Below are 15,103 nucleotides of genomic sequence, written 5' to 3'. Positions count from 1 at the left end.
TCTATCTAAGCGGACGACCTGCTCCTGTACGTGTCGGACCCACTGGCCGGGATGGAAATATATACTGGAAACATTGAGGAAGTTCGGCCGGTTTTCAAGGTACAAATTAAATATGGGCAACAGTGAGATGTTTGTAGTGCAGGCAATGGGGCCAGGAGAATATGCTGAAGGAGCTGCCATTTAGGCTGGTTGGGTAAAGTTTCCGGTACTTGGGGATACAGGTGGCACAAGACTGGGGCAGGTTACAAAAGGTAAATTTGACTGGAGTGGTGGAACAAATGAGGAGGGAGTTTCGGAGATGGGATGCACTCCCGCTGTCACTTGCGGGGAGGGTGCAGACGGTAAAGATGACAATCCTCCCTAGATTCCTGTTCATCTTCCAGTGCCTCCCGATCTTTATCCCACGGTCCTTCTTCAAAAGGACGGGCAAAATCATCATGAGCTTTGCCTGGGCGGGAAATTCCCCGCGGGTGTAGAAGGCGATGCTTGAAAGGAGCCGTAGCAAGGGTGGGCTGGCATTGCCGAGTCTGATCAACTACTACTAGGTGGCTAACATAGCCATGATAAGGAAGTGGATGGTGGGCACGGGGTCTATCTGGGAGCGAGTGGAGGCGGCTTTGTGCAGGGGCACCAGTTTGGCAGCCCTGGTCACAGCTCCCCTACCGCTGTCGCCGGCCATGTACTCCACCAGCCCGGTAGTGGGGGCGGCCCTGCGGATATGGGGTCAGTGGAGGAGGCATGTGGAGGGGGGTGGGTGCGTCGGTCTGGGCTCCAATATGTGATAACCATCGATTCGCCCCCAGGAACATGGATGGAGGGTTTCGAACATGGCGGCGGGCGGGGGTGAGGAGGGTGGGCAATATGTTCCTGGAGGGGAACTTTGCGAGTTTGAGGGGCTTGGAGGAGAAATTTGGGCTGGTAAAGGGAAATTACTTTAGGTACTTACAGGTGCGGGACTTTGTACGCAGACAGGTCCCATCCTTCCCACGCCTCCCGCCAATAGGGATCCAGGACAGAATAGTCTCTAGAGGAGAAGGGCAGCACGGTAGCATTCTGGTTAGCGCAATTGCTTCACAGCTCCAGGGCCCCAGGTTAGATTCCGGCTTGGGTCACTGTCTGTGCGGAGTCTGCACATCCTCCCCGTGTGTGCGTGGGTTTCCTCCGGGTGCTGCGGTTTCTTCCCACAGTCCAAAGATGTGCAGGTTAGGTGGATTGGCCATGCTAAATTGCCCTTAGTGTCCAAAATTGCCCTTAGTGTTGGGTGAGGTTACTGGGTTATGGGGATAGGGGGGAGGTGTGGCCTTGGGTAAGGTGCACTTTCCAAGAGCCGGTGCAGACTCGATGGGCCGAATGGCCTCCTTCTGTACTGTAAATTCTATAAGGAGCAGAGTCTCGGATATCTACAAGGTGCTCATGAAGGGGGAAGAGTCCCAGACGGAGGAACTGAAACTCAAATGGGAGGAGGAGTTTGGCGGGGAGATGGAGGACGGGCTGTGGGCGGAAGCCCTGAGTAGGGTAAACTCAACCGCAACATGTGCCAGGCTTGGCCTGATTCAATTTAAGGTCGTTCACCGGGCCCACATGACGGTAGCTCGGATGAGCAAATTCTTTGGGGTAGAGGACAAGTGCGCTAGATGCGCGGGAGGACCAGCGAACCACGTTCACATGTTTTGGACATGTCCTAAGCTTAGGGGGTACTGGGAGGGATTTGCGGGGATCATGTCCCGGGTGCTGAAAACAAGGGTGGTGATGAGTCCAGAGGTGGCAATTTTCGGGGTTTCGGAAGACCCGGGAGTCCAGGGGGAGTAAGAGGCTGATGTTCTGGCCTTTGCTTCCCTAATAGCCCGGCAGCGAATACTGCTGGCTTGGAGGGACTCAAAACCCCCGAAGACCGAACTGTGGCTTTCGGACAAGTTTTCTGGGTATGGAAAAAATTAAGGTCGCCTTGAGGGGATCTGTACTGGGGTTCACCCGAAGGTGGCAACCATCCATTGACTTCTTTGCGGGAGAGTGAGCGTCAGCAGGGGGGGGGGGGGGGGGGGGTGGGTAGTGTCTAGGGGAGAGGAGCGGGCATGTGCAGTATGGTTTGACTGAAGTATTGGTTTTATATTGATGTTTGCACATTTTTATTATCTGTAACTGTTTACAATGCCAAAAAAATACCTCAATAAAATTGTTTGTTCAAAAAATTGTACAGGGCCTTGGTGAGGCCACACCTGGAGTACTGTGTGCAGTTTTGGTCTCCTTCTCTGAGGAAGGATGTTCTTGTTCTCGAGGGAGTGCAGCGAAGGTTTACCAGACTGATTCCAGGGATGGCGGGACTGTCATATGTGGAGAGATTCACTAGGTTAGGATTCTTCTCGCTGGAGTTCAGAAGAATGATGGGGGGGGGTCTCATAGAGACTTATAAAATTCTAACAGGATTAGACAGGGTAGATGTTACCAATGATGGGTGTGTCCAGAACCTGTGGTCACAGCCTGAGGATTCAGGGTAAACCATTTTGGACAGAGATAAGGAGACATTTCTTCACACAAAGAGTGGTGAGTCTGTGGAACTCATTACCACAGGAAGTAGTTGATGCTAAAACTTTGAATATATTCAAGAGGCGGCTGGATATAGCACTTGGGGAGAATGGGATCAAAGGCTATGGGGAGAAAGCAGGATTAGGCTATTGAGTTGGATGATCAGCCATGATCGTGATGAATGGCGGAGCAGGCTCGAAGGGCCAAAAGGCCTCCTCCTGCTCCTATCTTCTATGTATCTATGTATGTACTCTCCCCACCGGTTACTCTACTGCCTGCAACCCCCTCTGTGATACATACCTGCCGCACTACGAGCTGTGGGCCTTGGGTGGGAAGTGACAGCGGCTACTTGGATGAAGGTTGATGACAACCTGCTCTGCGATGGGCTCTGATGCTCCGCATCATATGACGAGGTCTGACTCCTACCCACGGTAGCACTTTGCACTGTCCACCTGGGTGATCCCTGCATGCAAGCTGGCCATTCCATCACATCGTCCCATCGGATCCCTGGGGTGGAGGGGGAGGAAGGGGGAGGGGGGAGTCTGGACCACCCACAACGTCCGCCCATTCCCTCCCTGTCGGGGACCTGCAGTGACTTCTGCCCTGCAACAAGGGTCTCGGTTGGCGGCTGCCTTTTGGGGCAGCTGGGCCTCGATGGGCCCAACTGCTGCTCGGGTGACGCAGGTGGCATGGTGCCACCCTGTCGTCCGCCCGCTGACCACCAGATGCACCAGGGACAGGAGGGAGGGAGTCCAAGGTGCTGCGGTGTTCCGGCACATCCCCTGCGGAGTCACTGGCACGGGCCCCATCACCTCCTCCTCCCTTGGGGTGCCTGATGGCCCATGGGCTACTCCATGGGATGGAGGTGCGAGCGGAGCTATCACCTGAGGTTCACCTGCTCTGAGCTCGACCAGGGTCCGCACACTCAAGGCCATGGAGCACGGGGAGTGGACCATCTCCAGCTGGGACTGTGCCACCACCTTCTGGGTTTGTATCACATCAGTCAGTGATTGCACCATCTGACTCTGGGACTGGGCCACCTCCCTCTGTGTCTGCGCCACATCTTTAAGCACCTGGGTAATGCCACCGACGTTCCCAGCCATGGCCTGTTGTGACTGGGCTACGCTCAAGAGCGCCGCTGTGATTTCCAGGTGGCTCTGGCACATGGTTGCCTGTGAGGTGGCAACCCTGTCCTGGGCCTTGGCCAGAGCCTGCACAGAATGACCCAGACTTTGGACATGCTGCTCCATAGCCAAAACCGTCACCCCAATGTCTCGTCACCCGTGCGGTGTTGGCCTGGGTGGCACGCATGGTCGGCACCACCAACGGCTGCTGCACGCGGTTGAACTCCTCCACCTGCACCTGCAGATGCTGGATGCTCGCCGACAACCCCTCATGTAGTCACTGGCTCTGCAACTGCATCGCCACAATCAATAGAATTGTCATTCCAGAAGCCCGAAACCCACCTGGACGGCAGCTAGTCCCTGGGGTTGGTCTGCCGTCCCGACCGCCTGCCCCCTCGGGAGTTCCTACCTCCATCTGCTGTACCGGATCAGCTGTGTAGTGAGCACCAGATAGTGTCCCAGGAGCCTCTTCACTAAAGTGCCCAACCAAGGTGAGTGTCTCTGGGATGGTGGAGGGCGTTGGAGACAGCTGTGACGAGAAATCTGTGTCATCCTCAAGCTCCGAGGTCTCCTGAGTCTCGGGCGAAGGGCTGCCGTCCAGGTTGCTCCCCTCGTCGCTGCTCGGGGATCCAGCTGTGGCACTGGCTGGGGGTCGGGGACATCGGATGGACCCATCCCATCACCAACAGGCCCTGCAAGATGCAAGGCAAAGAACAAAGTACAAAGAAAATTTACAGCACAGGAACAAGCCCTTCGGCCCTCCCAGCCTGCGCCGATCCAGATCCTTTATCTAAACCTGTCTTCTATTTTCCAAGGATCTACTTCCCTCTGTTCCCCGCCCGTTCATATATCTGTCTAGATGCATCTTGAATGATGGTATCGTGCCCGCCTCTACCACTTCCGCTGGCAAAGCGTTCCAGGCACTCACCACCCTCTGCGTAAAAAACGTTCCACGCACATCTCCCTTAAACTTTCCCCCTCTCACCTTGAAATCGTGACCCCTTGTAATTGACACCCCCACTCTTGGAAAAAGCTTGTTGCTATCCACCCTGTCCACACCTCTCATAATTTTGTAGACCTCAATCAGGTCCCCCCTCAACCTCCGTCTTTCCAACGAAAACAATCCTAATCTACTCAACCTTTCTTCATAGCTAGCACCCTCCATACCAGGCAACATCCTGATGAATCTCCTCTGCACCCTCTCTAAAGCATCCACATCCTTCTGGTAATGTGGCGACCAGAACTGCACACAGTATTCCAAATGTGGCCTAACCAAAGTCCTATACAACTGTAACATGACCTGCCGATTCTTGTACTCAATACCCCGTCCGATGAAGGCAAGCATGCTGTATGCCTTCTTGACCACTCTATCGACCTGCGTTGCCACCTTCAGGGTTTAATGGACCTGAACTCCCAGATCTCTCTGTACATCAGGACTCTTCCATTGACCGTATTGTCCGCTCTTGAATTAGATCTTCCAAAATGCATCACCTCGCATTTGCCTGGATTGAACTCCATCTGCCATTTCTCTGCCCAACTCTCCAATCTATCTATATTTTGCTGTATTCTCTGACAGTCCTCCTCGCTATCTGCAACTCCACCAATCTTAGTATCTGATGCACGATCAATGGCCACTAAAGCGAGGTTGTAGTCCAACTGAAGGCTTTAATAAGCTAGATGTATCCGCCAGCAGCTCAGGTACAGAATGAAGGCTGCTGGGGTGGGATTGGTTCTCATACAGGCCCTAGCAAGGCGGAGCTATCGTACATTCTAACCAATAGAAATCATACAGTTTCCACCAATGGTGCTTTAGCCTATCAGGTACCGTAATACCTATAATACCACATTCACCCCCTGTTAAAAAAGAGTCCGGCGGGGGTGGTGTCCTGAAACTACAAAACGTGGCAACGTGGTATAATTAGTTATGGAGGTACCGTAATACCTCCGTACAGAGTTTAGTAACTATTTACAATTCTGATAGCTATGTACATTTGATGGTTTATATTTACAGTTTACAATTAAAATGAAGCAATCAGTCGATCGGGAGCCCTGGTCATCCTCTGTGATCGTCGGAGCTTCGGTGGTGACTCCGGAGGAGACTCGGGCATCTATGATTCCGGGAGCGTGGCTTCAATCTCCATGGCAGCTTCATCACCCCTAGATGGTGCTGGTGGGGAAAACGGTTGACCTAGGAAGGGAGCGCCTGTGGGGGGCGTCGGTGGGTGGGGCGGCCTAGACAGGGCCGGCGGAAGGAATGATCCTCCTGTAAGATGCTGCGGTGGAGGGGACGGTGGGACTGGTGGCTGGGATGTGCGTGGGGTTCCGGCAGGCGCCAGGTCCTGTAAGGAGACCGTATCTTGTCGGCCGTCGGGGTATGCCACGTAGGCGTACTGGGGGTTAGCATGGAGCAGATGGACCCTCTCAACCAACGGGTCCGACTTGTGCAGCCGCACGTGTTTTTGGAGCAGGATGGGTCCGGGAGCTGCCAGTCAGGTCAGGAGCGAGGTCCCAGAAGAGGACGTCCTAGGGAAGACAAGGAGACGTTCGTGGGGTGTCTGATTGGTGGTCGTACAAAGCAGTGACCGGATGGAGTGGAGGGCATCCGGGAGGACTTCTTGCCAGCGGGAGGCTGGGAGGTTCCTGGACCGTAGGGCCAGTAGGACGGTCTTCCAGACCGTTCCGTTCTCCCTCTCTACCTGTCCGTTACCCCGGGGGTTCTAACTGGTCGTCCTGCTCGAGTCGATGCCCTTGCTGAGCAGGAATTGACGCAGTTCGTTGCTCATAAAGGAGGACCCCCTATCACTGTGTATGTAAGCGGGGAACCCGAACAGTGCAAAGATGCTATGGAGGGCCTTGATGACGGTGGTTGCGGTCAAGTCGGGGCAGGGGATGGCGAATGGGAACCGGGAGCACTCATCAATCATGTTCAGGAAGTACGTGTTACGGTCGGTGGAGGGGAGGGGGCCTTTGAAGTCTATGCTGAGGCGTTCAAAGGGACGGGAAGCCTTTATCGGGTGCGCTTTCTCTGGTCGGTAGAAGTGCGGTTTGCACTCCGCGCAGATTTGGCATTCCCTGGTGGCTGTCCTGACCTACTCGATGGAGTAGGGCAGGTTGCAGGTCTTGACAAAATGGAAAAAGCGAGTGACCCCTGGGTGGCAGAGGTCCTCGTGGAGGGCTCGGAGGCGGTCCACTTGTGCAGTGGCACATGTGCCGCGGGACAGGGCGTCAGGAGGCTCGTTTAGCATCCCGGGACGATACAAGATCTCGTAGTTGTAGGTGGAGAGTTCGATCCTCCACCGTAATGGCAGCCCGGTAGCATTGTGGATAGCACAATTGCTTCACAGCTCCAGGGTCCCAGGTTCGATTCCGGCTTGGGTCACTGTCTGTGCGGAGTCTGCACATCCTCCCTGTGTGTGTGTGGGTTTCCGCCGGGTGCTCCGGTTCCTCCCACAGTCCAAAGATGTGTAGGTTAGGTGGGTTGGCCATGATAAATTGCCCTTCGTGTCCAAAATTGCCCTTAGTGTTGGGTGGGGTTACTGGGTTATGGGGATAGGGGGGAGGTGTTGACCTTGGGTAGGGTGCTCTTTCCAAGAACCGGTGCAGACTCGATGGGCCGATTGGCCTCCTTCTGCACTGTAAATTCTATGATAATCTATGATAAGATCTTGTCGTTTTTTATCTTGCCCCGCTGTGCATTATCAAACATGAAAGCAACCGACCGTTGGTCCGTGAGGAGAGTGAATCTCCTGCCGGCCTGGTCATGCCTCCAATGTCGCACAGCTTCTACTATGGCCTGGGCCTCCTTTTCGACTGAGGACTGGCGGATTTCAGAAGCATGGAGGGTACGAGAGAAGAAGGCCACAGGTCTGCCCGCTTGGTTGAGGGTGGCCGCCAGAGCTACGTCGAACGCATCCCTCTCGACCAGGAAGGGGAGGGACTCATCGATGGCATGCATCGTGGCCTTTGCAATGTTTGCTTTGATGCGGCTGAAGGCCTGGCGGGCCTCCATCGACAGGGGAAAAGCTGTGGATTGGATCAGGAGACGAGCCTTGTCCGCGTAGTTGGGGACCCACTGGGCATAGTAACTAAAAAACCCTAGGCAATGTTTCAGGGCCTTGAAGCAGTGAGGGAGGGGGAACTCCATAAGGGGGCGCATGCGTTCAGGGTCGGGGCCTATAACTCCATTTCGCACTATGTAGCCGAGGATGGCTAGGCGGCCAGTGCTAAACACGCATTTATCCTTGTTGTATGTAAGGTTAAGGATTTTAGCGGTCTGGAGAAATTTTCGGAGGTTGGTGTCGTGGTCCTGCTGGTCATGGCCGCAGATGGTGACATTATCGAGATACGGGAATGTTGCCCGTAAACCGCACTGGTCAACCATTCGGTCCATCTCGCGCTGGAAGACCGAGACCCCATTGGTGACACCAAAGGGAACCCTTAAGAAGTGATAGAGCCGCCCATCTGCCTCGAAAGCAGTGTATTTGCGGTCACTAGTGTGGATGGGGAGCTGGTGGTAGGCGGACTTGAGAAGACCTTATAATGAGCCATCCTGTTTACCAGGTCGGATATGCAGGGGAGAGGGTACGCATCCAGCTGCGTAGACCTGTTGATGGTCTGACTGTAGTCGATGACCATCCTCTGCTTCTCCCCGGTCTTTACCACCACTACTTGAGGTCTCCAGGGGCTGTTACTGGCTTCAATGACCCCTTCCCTCAGTAGCCTTTGGACCTCTGACCTAATAAAGATCCGGTCCTGGGCACTGAAGCGTCTGCTCCTGGTGGCGACGGGTTTGCAATCCGGGGTGAGGTTCACAAACAGGGAAGGCGGGTCGACCTTAAGGGTCGCGAGGCTGCAGACAGTAAGGGGGGGGTATAGAGCCGCCGAATTTGAAGGTCAGACTTTGAAGGTTACACTGGAAGTCTAAACCCAGGAGTGTAGCCGCACAGAGGTGGGGAAGGACGTAGAGACGGAAATTTTTGAACTCCCTTCCCTGGACTGTGAGGTTTGCTAAACAAAACCCCTTTATCTCCACTGAGTGTGAACCGGAAGCCGGGAGATTTTTTGATTAATGGGGTGGATGAGGAGAGAACAGCGCCTTACCGTGTCGGGGTGTATGAAGCTCTCCGTGCTCCCAGAGTCGATTAGGCAGGACGTCTCGTGCCCGTTGATGAATACGGTCGTCGTAGCAGTTGAGAGTGTTCGAGGCCGAGACTGATCCAGAGTCACCGAGGCTAATCGCAGCAGTCGAGAGTTCATCCAAGATGGTGGCTCCTATTGGTCGCACATGGCTGGGGGTGCACAAAATGGCGGCGCCCATCCCTCCAACGTGGCGTCCGCGGAACAAGATGGCGGCGCCCGGGGTCCGCATGTGGCCCTGAAATATGAAGGTGGCGGCAACCGCTGGCCGCACGGGGCCCGTGGAGAAGTTTGTGGTTGCTGTCCACATTCGCCGCCGGAGACCGCGGCAACCGCACGAGCCTGACATACCCCCACGAAATGGCCCTTTTTGCCACATACCTTGCAGGTGGATGCGCGGGCCGGGTAGCGCTGGCGGGGGTGCTTGGCCTGCCCGCAAAAGTAGCAGCGGGACCCCTCGGGGTTGCCAGGCCACCTTGCAGCGCAGGCCTGTGGGGGAATGGGGGCAGTCTCGGGGTCAGCCGCGGAGGGGTTCCACACTGCCCAGGGGGCTGCCGCGCGGTCGGGAACATAAGCGCGGGCATTCCTGAGGCCACGTCCTGGGAGCCTGCAAGGGCCCGTGCCTCCCTGAGACCCAGGGTGTCCTTTTCCAACAGACGCTGGCGAATGTGTGACGATAGCATACCTCCACGAAAGCATCCCGGACTAAGAATTCCGTGTGTTCGCACGCCGAAACCTGCGGGCAGTTGCAGCTTCTTCCCACCACCAGGAGTGCACGGTAGAATTCCTCCAGCGATTCCCCAGGGGTTTGTCACCTTGTTGCAAGCAGGTGCCGGGCGTAGACTTGGTTTACCGGGCGAATATAGTGTCCTTTTAGCAGCTCTATTGCTGCACCGAAGTCTTCCGCTTCCTCGATGAGGGTGTAAATCTCTGGGCTCACCCTTGAGTGCAGTACGTGCAGTTTCTGCTCTCCCGTGGGTGCGTTTTCGGCCGTCCCGAGAAACCCTTTAAAGCACCGAAGCCAGTGCTTAAAGATTGCCGCTGAGTTCGCCGCATGGGGGCTAAGTTGCAGACACTCCGGCTTGATTCGGAGCTCCATCTTTTCTTCTTAAAAAACTAGCTTATTAAATTGATGCACGATCAATGACCACTAAAGCAAGGTTGTAGTCCAACTGAAGGCTTTAATAAGCTAGATGTTTCCCCCAGCAGCTCAGGTACAGCATGAAGGCTGCTGGGGCGGGATTGGTTCTCATACCCTGCCTAGCAAGGCGGAGCTATCGTACATTCGAACCAATAGAAAGCATACAGTTTCCACCAATGGTGCTTTAGCCTATCAGGTACTGTAATACCTATAATACCACAGTATCATCTGCAAACTTGCTAATCAGACCACCTATACCTTCGTCCAGATCATTTATGTATATCACAAACAACAGTGGTCCGAGCACGGATCCCTGTGGAACATCACTAGTCACCTTTCTCCATTTTGAGACACTCCCTTCCACCACTACTCTCTGTCTCGTGTTGCCCAGCCAGTTCTTTATCCATCTAGCTCGTACACCCTGAACCCCATATGACTTCACTTTTTCCACCAACCTGCCATGGGAAACTTTATCAATCGCCTTACTGAAGTCCATGTATATGACATCTACAGCCCTTCCCTCATCAATTAACTTTGTCACTTCCTCAAATTAGGTTTGTAAGTCATGACCTTCCCTGCACAAAACCATGCTGCCTATCACTGATAAGTCTATTTTCTTCCAAATGTGAATAGATCGTATCCCTCAGTATCTTCTCCAACAGTTTGCCTACCACTGACGTCAAGCTCACAGGTCTATAATTCCCTGGATTATCCCTGCTACCCTTCTTAAACAAAGGGACAACATTAGCAATTCTCCAGTCCTCCTGGACCTCACCCGTGCTCAAGGATGCTGCAAAGATATCTGTTAAGGCCCCAGCTATTTCGTCCCTCGCTTCCCTCAGTAACCTGGGATAGATCCCATCCAGACCTGGGGACTTGTCCACCTTAATGCCTTTTAGAATACCCAAAACCTCCCCCTTCCTTATGCTGACTTGACCTAGAGTATTTAAACATCCATCCCTAGCCTCAACTTCCGTCATGTCCCTCTCCTTGGTGAATACCGATGCAAAGTACTCATTAAGAATCTCACCCATTTCCTCTGACTCCACGCATAAATTCCCTCTTTTGTCTTTGAGTGGGTCAATCCTTTCTCTAGTTACCCTCTTGCTCCTTATATACAAATAAAAGGCTTTGGGATTTTCCTTAACCCTGTTAGCTAAAGATATTTCATGACCCCTTTTAGCCCTCTTTATTGCGCGTTTGAGATTTGTCCTACTTTCCCGATATTCCTCCAAAGCTTCATCAGTTTTAAGTCGCCTAGATCTTATGTATGCTTCCTTTTTCATCTTAGCTAGTCTCACAATTCCACCCGTCATCCATGGTTCCCTAATCTTGCCATTTCTATCCCTCATTTTCACAGGGACATGTCTGTCCTGCACTCTAATCAACCTTTCCTTAAAAGACTCCCACGTTTCAAATGTGGATTTACCCTTAAACAGCCGCTCCCAATCCATATTCCCTAGCTCCTGCTGAATTTTGTTATACTTGGCCTTTCCCCAATCTTCCTTTAGGACCACTCTCGTCTTTGTCCATGAGTATTCTAAAACTTACGGAATTGTGATCGCAATTCCCAAAGGAATCACCGACTGAAACTTCAACCACCTGGCCGGGATCATTCCCCAATACCAGGTCCAGTATGGCCCCTTCCCGAGTTGGACTTTTTACATACTGCTCTAAAAAACTCTCCTGGATGCTCCTTACAAATTCTGTTCCATCTACGCCTCCAACACTACATGAGTCCCATTCAATGTTTTGCCCTTCCCTCAACCATGTCTCAGTAATACCATAACATCATATTCCCAGGTACTAATCCAAGCCCTAAGTTCATCTGCCTTACCTCCTACACTTCTTGCATTGAAACAAATGCACCTCAGATCACCTGTCCCTTTGCGTTCATCATCTCTTCCCTGTCTACTCTTCCCCTTAGTCACATTGAGTTTCTTATCTAGTACCTTACTGGCTTTAGTTGCTGCCTCTTTACTGACTTCTAACTTCCTAATCTGGTTACCATCCCCCTGCCACATTAGTTTAAAACCTCCCCAACAGTGTTAGCAAAAGCACCCCCCAGGATATTGGTTCCAGTCCTGCCCAGGTGTAGACCATCCGATTTGTAATGGTCCCACCGCCCCCAGAACCGGTTCCAATGTCCCAAACATCTGAACCCCTCCCTCCTGCACCATCTCTCAAGCCACGTATTCATTCTGACTATTCTTGAATTTCTACTCTGACTGTCTCGTGGCACTGGTAGCAATCCTGAGATTACTACCTTTGAGGTCCTAATTCCTTATCTCCTAACTCCCTAAATTCTGATTGTAGGACCTCATCCAGTTTTTTATCCAGTTGGTGCCTATATGCACCAGAACAACTGGCTGTTCACCCTCCCCCTTCAGTATGTCCTGCAGCTGATCTGAGACATCCCTGACCCGTGCACCTGGGAGGCAACATACCATTCGGGAGTCTCATTTTCGACCACAGAAACGCCTGTCTACTCCCCTTACGATTGAATTCCCTATGACTACAGCCCTGCAAGTCTTTTTCCCGCCCTTCTGGGCAGCAGAGCCAGCCACGGTGCCATGAGCCTGGCTACTACTGCCTTCCCCTGGTGAGTCATCTCCCCCAACAGTATCCAAAATGGTATACCTGTTTTGGAGGGAGATGACCGCAGGGGACACCTGCACTGCCTTCCTGAACTTTCTCTGCCTTTTGGTCACCCATTCCCTGTCTCCCTCACCAATCCTAATCTGCGGTGTGACCAACTCACTGAACGTGCTATCCACGAACTCCTCAGCATCGCGGATGCTCCAAAGTGAGTCCATCTGCAGCTCCAGAGCCATCATGCGGTCTAACAGGAGCTGTAGCTGGACACACTTCCCACACATGAAGGAGTCAGGGGCATCAGCCGCGTCCCTGAACTCCCACATTGAGAACGAGGAGCATAACACGGGTCTGGGATCTCCTGCCAGTTGTACACTTTACCTTAACTGATTACAAATATAATATCAAATAATGAATAAGTGAAAGGAATAAAGATTTTACTTACCAATCACAATACTTACCAACACACGAAGAGTTAAATTTCTCCCAGCTACTGCTAATTGGAGCACTTTCCTTACCAGCCAATCAGGTCACTGCTTTGCTGTGATGTCACTCTTCAAGGTAAGTTTTTTAAGTTTTTCAAGAGGTAAACTTACCTTCTCAACAGACCCCTGGCCACTACCCCGCCGAAAATCACGGCGGGTGTCTTGCTCAGGTACACGTTCTGGATGCAGTGACCGCAATGCACTGATGCAAATTTTCCCCGCAACAGCCAATCAGCAGCTCCGCACTGCTCTCTGCAAGATGAATGATTAGATCACGGACCAGGGGCTAGTGGGGGTGGGCGTGTGGTGGGGGTGGGGGGTGGTGAGAGCGGGGGTGGTATAGGTCGAGGGTGGTGTGGAGGTGGTGTTGGGGGGGGGGGGGTATTGACACACGTGTCATGGGGAACCGCAATTCAGCATGGTATCACTTCCTCGCCTGCGGCCGAACTCCACCTCGGCGACCTCCCTTTCCTCCAGGGCCCTTTGCTCAGCCGTAGTTAGGGGCCCCAGGTCCAGCAGTCCTCCTCCTGTCTTCTCCCACTCCCAGTGAATGTGGGCAGCCTTCTCCTTGGAGGTGGGGGGGGGGGGTGCAGAAAATGACAGTGTGAGACAGTCCGATGCATGCAGCCCAGAGGATGGGTGGCTGGTGGCCTCAATGGCCAGGCCACCTGGCCATGGCAGCCAGTATGGGTGCTGAGATGTGGTGCATGGTGGGGATTCTGCTGCCCTCTGGGTGTGGGAGGGAGAGGGGGGGGCCGGGTTACAGGTGTGTGGGACGGGGGTTGATGCCAGGGGCACAGTGCTGCCTTCTCATCCTGGCGGCCTGAGGAGGTCATGCAGTTATTTTTGGCACTGCTGGCCGGTCTGGATGATGTTGCCCACGGCGCCCAGGCACGGCGAATTACGGTGGCTGGCAGCTTCCTTCCTGGGATTGATTTTAAAATGGTTCATGTTTGAATAGATTTGTTTTAGAATAGTTCATGATTGAATTGTTTGGTTTTAGAATGGTTCACGGCTGAATAGATTAGATTTAGAATGGTTCATGGTTGGACTTCCGGTGATGGCCATGGAGTGAGTGGTCGCAAGTTTTGTGGCTCCCGCTCAAGGTGGATTTTGTTGGTCCTTCCCCACCTTTTTGAGGGCAAAAGGTGTGGGAGTGCCCAGAGAAGGTAATATTCCTCTGCTGGGTTTGGTGCAAGGATCAGAGGCCGAGAAGTGCTACAAGAAAGAGAGAGGGCAGTTCTTGTGGTGCGCCACAGGTCACGATGGCGGAAGGCAAGGGGGCAGCACAGCCCTTCCAGTGGTCGACGGAGCAGCGGGTGAAGCTTTTAAATAATACGTTCCAGCAGCAGAGGATGGAGGCCTCGGCGGACCTGGCTAAGGTGGTGGAGCTGCTCAGGGCGGTGATTGAGAAAGTGGGGCAGAGGCTGGAGGCTCAGGGCCTGGCAACACAGAAGGTGGAGGAGGCAGTGGGGGAACATGAGTTAATGGGGGAGGGGGCCTTTGATCAGCCTGTTCAGGTGGATCAGGCGTACAGGGCGCTGAGGAGGAGGCCACAGGTGGGGGAGCAGCCGAGGGTGATGGTGTTGCGGTTGCACCGCTTCTTGGACCAGGAGAAGATTTTGCAGTGGGCGAGGCAGACCAGGAGGTGCACTTGGGAAGGGAGTGAACTGTGGATCTATCAGCACCTGGGTGCAGAGCTGGCACAGAGGAGAAGCGGGTTCAACTGGGTAATGGTTGCCCTCTTCACGAAGGGAGTAAGTTTTGGGTTTTGTACCCTGTCCACTTGTGGGTGACTCATCAGAAACAGAAGTTTTATGTTGACTCGCACGATGAGGCGATGGACTTTATGAGGATCCATGGACTTGGAGGTGTGTGAGGACACAGAACTTTGGAGAGGAGCTTTGGGTTTGTGGTAAAATGTCAGGGGTTGGTATTTTGGGGTTGGTTTTGACGGTGGAGTGGAGATGATCAGTGTGTTTTTTCGTTCTTCTTTGTTTGTTGGTGGCTGGGGGAAGGGGGTAGATTGGAGAGGGATGGGGAGGTTACAGGCAGGGGCCATCATGCTAGCTGGGCGTGCTAGTTAAGTGGGAGGTTGC

The sequence above is a fragment of the Scyliorhinus torazame genome, chromosome 2 (assembly GCF_047496885.1).
Source record: "Scyliorhinus torazame isolate Kashiwa2021f chromosome 2, sScyTor2.1, whole genome shotgun sequence".
Lineage (NCBI taxonomy): Eukaryota > Metazoa > Chordata > Chondrichthyes > Carcharhiniformes > Scyliorhinidae > Scyliorhinus > Scyliorhinus torazame.
This window is presented reverse-complemented; position numbering follows the sequence as displayed.